Source organism: Cyprinodon variegatus, unplaced genomic scaffold (assembly GCF_000732505.1).
Source record: "Cyprinodon variegatus isolate N-32 unplaced genomic scaffold, C_variegatus-1.0 Scaffold579, whole genome shotgun sequence".
Lineage (NCBI taxonomy): Eukaryota > Metazoa > Chordata > Actinopteri > Cyprinodontiformes > Cyprinodontidae > Cyprinodon > Cyprinodon variegatus.
In genome coordinates, this window is record NW_015151032.1 from 230,585 (window position 1) to 235,910 (window position 5,326).

At 37.3% G+C, this 5,326-nt stretch overlaps 1 protein-coding gene and 1 long non-coding RNA gene across 2 annotated transcripts in view; both read left to right on the forward strand.

Moving 5' to 3' along the window:
• The window catches only part of LOC107095858, a 3,700-nt gene extending 3,205 nt beyond the window's left edge, over positions 1-495 (forward strand). Inside the window, exon 3 of the long non-coding RNA XR_001481760.1 lies at positions 474-495. This is a non-coding gene — a long non-coding RNA (uncharacterized LOC107095858). The remainder of the gene's footprint in view (positions 1-473) is intronic.
• A 1,322-nt stretch (positions 496-1,817) lies between these two features.
• tet2 (tet methylcytosine dioxygenase 2) overlaps positions 1,818-5,326 on the forward strand; it is a 32,051-nt gene continuing 28,542 nt past the window's right edge. Inside the window, exon 1 of the mRNA XM_015392215.1 lies at positions 1,818-3,084. The gene's annotated coding sequence lies outside the window, so the exon portion shown is untranslated. The remainder of the gene's footprint in view (positions 3,085-5,326) is intronic.

A 5,326-nucleotide genomic window follows, 5' to 3' on the forward strand; every position in this document is an offset into this window, starting at 1 on the left:
GGTTTCCTGTGAGCAAGAAGACAGAGGCAGGTTAGAATCTGGTTTCTCTCTTGAGAACTACTAAGATTCTTTCAAGTAACAGAGGCTCAGGTTCGCTAACCAAACTTAGTCAACACTGCGGCGTTAAAGACAGGTCTGGTCGCTGCTTAAGTAGGAAAGGTCTCCTGATGGGCTGACGAGCTTCAGGTGTGCTGGAGGGCTCCAGCCCAGGAGACCCACAGCACACTCTGCTGGAGACAGATGGTAACTCTCCAGATCCCAACAGTAACCCCAGTCCTAACAGAAAAACAACATAAAACAGAGGAGGATCATCGGCGCCCTCTGGTGGCAAGCCTGAGGATCCCAACAGAATGTTCTGGCCTGCACTGGTTTATTGAATTTAAAGATAGGTGCAACAGATGTTATTTATTATCTTATGGATCAATGTTGTTATGTGACAGGAAATACTGACTGAACATATTGTTGTTTTTCAGTTGTAGCCTGAGGAAACAGGGAAACAGGGAGATGGAAGAAACCAGCCGAGGCAACCAGTGGAAGTCCTGCAGCGGGGATGAGAGGTACTGTCACAAAGCACATATAGCGGTGGCAGGGGCAGCTTTACTCAGCTGCGGAAGGAACTTAGACTCAAAATTGTTTTCTTACGACAGAAGCTGTGGCTCAAAAACAAAAACACTTTTTACACAGTTATAATCAATATATGTTTACTAATTTTGTGTAAAAATGAACCTTTTCCTCTCTGACATTTAATCAGATGAACTGTTTCCTTTTTTTTAGGTCATTTAGGATTAACATGTGTTTTCTTGTAGGTTAAAATGCCAATAAAGATCATTTTAAACTATCTTCAGATTCAGAGGTTTACATTACTTTCTACTATTTGGTAGAATTACCTTTTAAACTGTTTAACTTAGCTTTAACATTTAGTTTTTTTTTTCTCTTCACTGGCAGTAGTTTGGGCTGGTGTTGCTGAGTCGGGTTTATGTGATGCATTTCTTGCCCACACTGTTTCTGTTCAGCCCACACTTTTTTTTTTTTAGAAGACCTGAGATCAGGGCTCTGTGACAATCACTCCAGAACATTTGATTTGTTGTCCCGAAGTCACTTTGGAATGTATTTTCCTTTATGCTCAGAGTCATTATCTATTAGGGAAATCCATTTGTGACCAAGATTCACATTCCTGGCTGATGTCTTAAGTTGTTGCTGTATAAATTATACTAAGCTGCTTGTATTGGCAGCTACTTATATAACATTTGGGACGAATGATACAACTAAATATATCCATATTCCTTATGTTAAACCAAAGATAAAGAGTTATTACATCATTATATAGCAGATAAAGCCACTGAACCATTATTTAATGTTTAATATCAAGTAGAACTTGTAAAATTACACTGTGCCTTGAACGTATATTAAAATAAAACAATAATTCAATCTTCTTATTTTATATAAATATAACAAATGTGTGATGATTGTGTGAAAATTAAGATTTGGAAGAGGACATATTTTGGTATTTCTAACACCCCTAAAACAGGAAGTGTTTCATCCGGTTTTAATGTCAGATGTAAAAAAAAAAAAAAGAGTCTTGTGAGTGTTTTGATAAACTCTAGGTAAATAACTGGATTTAACTGTATCTCCACCTCTGCTGGGACTCTTCTGGATCTATTAGACATTTCTGTCCTGTTTTAATGGGGTGTTTAATTAGTGAACTAGCTTCATTATTGGGATGGCATAAAACAGCTTGTTGTTAACAAAGATATCTCATGATCTGAGCTCAACCCTATTTTTGTATGAGTAATAATCAGCAGTCCAAAGAGGAAGTGTTCATTCCATCTGTGCAGGATCTGTGCTGGAGTCCAGACTTGACTCCTCCTTCCTCTCTGCCTCTCACCCTCCCCCATCCTGTGTAAAAACAAATCTCCTTTTCTGCTCTGAAAGTATTGAGTCAACAAATGTCACCACAGCTAGACGGGGGCTTCTGAGTAGGAGGAGGGGTCTCCTTTTCTTAAGACCGAAGCACGGCAAAAAGTGGATCATTTCCAGAGAAGACACACCTGTTAGTTTGGATTCTAATGGTTAAATTAAAGTGTTATTTAGCCATTTTGGGGTCAAATGTGTGATAATCTTCAGCTCTAAGTGAAACCTGACACATCTTTATAGATATAGAAAAGCTATGCGTAAAGGTTCAGTTGATGCATGCTTGAAGGAGATATATATCTCTCTCAAGCCCACGTGGCCGGTGTCAACAGGAGGAGGAAGATCTTCAGCAGAGGAATGAGGTAAACTGTGCTTCTTGCACACAAGCAGCAGAGTTTCTCTAAAAATGAGCCAACGGTGTTCCAAAATAAGATGGCTAGTTTTGATCATAACTTTAAAACAGGTCTTTTACACAAAATGGAAAGTCTCTAAACCTAACTGAAAAAAGAAAAAGACCAAATTTCAAAATAGGCATTGAGAAAGGGAGGGAAAACCCCTGAGTCACCCTGAGTTAACTTCCTGTCTTATTAAAAGGAAGAGGTGGTGGCAGCTTCTGCTCTGCCTCAGTCAGACAGTTGGGACCCATGCAATATTGAACACAAAGTGCACTAGTTAGGGGGGTGGAGTCCTGCCTTCTGCACAGAAATCCACTCCAGTGCTTCAGGGTAGCCATCATAGTGTTCACTATTGTGTACGGCTGAGGGAGGAAGAAAAAAAGAGGGAGCTGAGGGGGGGGGGACCTGTCTCTTTGTGTGAGAAGGACTCAGCAGGAAAGTGTTTTTTTTTTATGAATTTGTCTTTTTGGAGGTTGTTTCTACAGGGAGGCTATTCCCCTTGAGCTGCAGCAGGATCTTCTCCACTTTTATCCGTGCCTAAGCTGCCTTACTCTAGACTGACCCACAAGTATGCTCCTCCGGCCGGCAAAACAGCAACACCCGGACTTCTCCTGATGATGAGAGCCAACGTCAGACTTATTTCCATGAATATTGATGTGGAGCAGAGACTGTTTCATAGAACAGAAGAAGGCAAGATGGCTGCCCTTTAGGATTTGTTAAAGAGGCAATCCAGACGATTTGCTGGAATCTCTACAAAGTGGAGGGACATAAAAAGAAGGTAAGAACAGGCTCAGTTTGTTACTCCTCTGTTGGCCCTTTTACCTCTCAAACCTCATAAGTACTTTTCTTTCATGCTTTGGGCAGGTGAGACAGAGCAGATGTCCCCCAGTGTAAAAAAAAAAGAAAAAAAAGAAAAAGAAAAAGCCAACATAATAAGGGGATATTAGATAAAGCTACTTTAACATGGCTGACAATTTTCTTTCTGGTTTTGCCAGTTGAACAAAAGAACTCCTGTCTTTTTTTCCTTGCTGTGCTTATTTTAAATGGTTCATACAAATGCTGTGCAGCTTGTTAAGGAGTTTTCCCTTCAGGCATAATTTAAATACCACTGCTATGTCCTTGTCTTCTCATCATGTCTAATACATTTAAAAAAGATGAATTATTGTTTGTAAATATTAGAATTTTTAGAATAGATTCAGCACTAGATTAGTAGATTTTGAAATATTTAAGATTATACAGATTAAAGATTGATTTTATAATATCATCTATCTAAATACTGGTTCATATTTGCTGCTGTGTGTCCAGTAGCATTATGAATAGTAAAGTATGAGTCCAACCTGGACTCATCCAGCACTGGAGGGGTAGCGTCTGCAGCAGAGCCCAAATAGCTCCTGGCTTTGTGTGTGTGAGTGTGTGTGTGTGTCTCTGGATGATTCAGCTTTGGTTGCTTTCACCACCTAATGACACACACACATTCACACAAAGGCAAATCCCAAGGAGAGGAAAAAACAGAGGAGAAATGTGGTGGTAGGCAGGAGAACATGGTCAGAAAGCTTAGAATAAAATTATACTCAAACTTTCAACAGAATCAACTGAAGCTGAACACCAATGTTCTGTTTGGAGCATGTTTGTTCTAGGGCTGCAACTAAAGATTAATTTGCTAATTGATTAATCTTTCTTATTATTTTTTCAATTAATCGATAATAATCTGAAAGCCAAAGGTTCCTTAAAGAAGTCTTTTTGCTAAATTCAACCAGGTGAGACTAAAAGTTATCCCACTTTAGTAGTTCTGGATAGAGAATATTGACAGACGAAAAAGATTTTTATTTAAAATGCAAAATGTTCACATATGTATTTTACAATCTCGGTATAATTACTGTTCTAAGTGGGTTGCTCTGTCAGCTAAAGGAACGTTTCACAGTATCTATGCTCCAGTTATCCATTAATCGATGTCTAAATTTGTTGACAATATTTTAATAATCGATTAATCCGATTAATTGGTTCAGCCCTAGCTTGTACAAAAAACAATTTTTTCAGAAGAAAATGAAAAGCAAGAACTACACCTTAAATACATCAATGCTGAATAAAATGGAAGGCATTTGTGCAAAAAGGCCAGTACTATGGGTTATTAAATAGGAACATGACTGTTGGTTTATTTGAGTTGTAATGATAAATGAAAATAGCAATCACTGAGCCAATCGTCTGCATTTACTAAAACCAAGCAAAACACCACTCAGTCTTGTTATTATGGGAAACATTTGAACAAAATAGTGTGATGCTTTTAATGTTAGAATAACCGATGGATCCCATTATTGCAATTCGGTAAGAATGTAGAAACCTTAGAAAAATATTTTGTTTTTTAACCATAAATTGTTCACATTATACAGTAATAAGCATTAGTGTTTATTCAATATCAGGTAGATGGGGGAAGCCCTTTCTTCTGTACTTAAGTGTAGATCTGATATTATCGTACGTAAAAAATTTGTTTTTTTGTTATTTTTTTCTAATATGAATATTATACTGGAGAAACACAGACATTTTGATAATGGTATTACATAGTGATGCACAATATATATCTACATTTACATCCGTAGTGGCTAATGTTGGGCATTTTTTAGTAGCCTATATTGGTATTGGTCCCATAAGTAACAATTGTAACAGCCGATATATATATATATATATATATATATATATATATATATATATATATATATATATATATATATATATATATATTAATTCAGCAGGGGTAGGGTACCATTCATTCAGCATTTGCTTAATCATACGACAGTGATCTGGATGCAGCAAAGGATTGTGGGTGTTTATCTGAAGCAGAGAAGCAATATCAGTGCTGTAGTCAGCTTTAGGATATAATATCCGTAATCACCTGCCATAACAGCAACGTTATTATTATTATCGACCCACATTTTTATCAGTTCATTTATCAGTTAATTTATGTAATGAACAAATGTCATGAAGATATGATCAGTACAATAACAATGGCCTATCCACTAGAATCA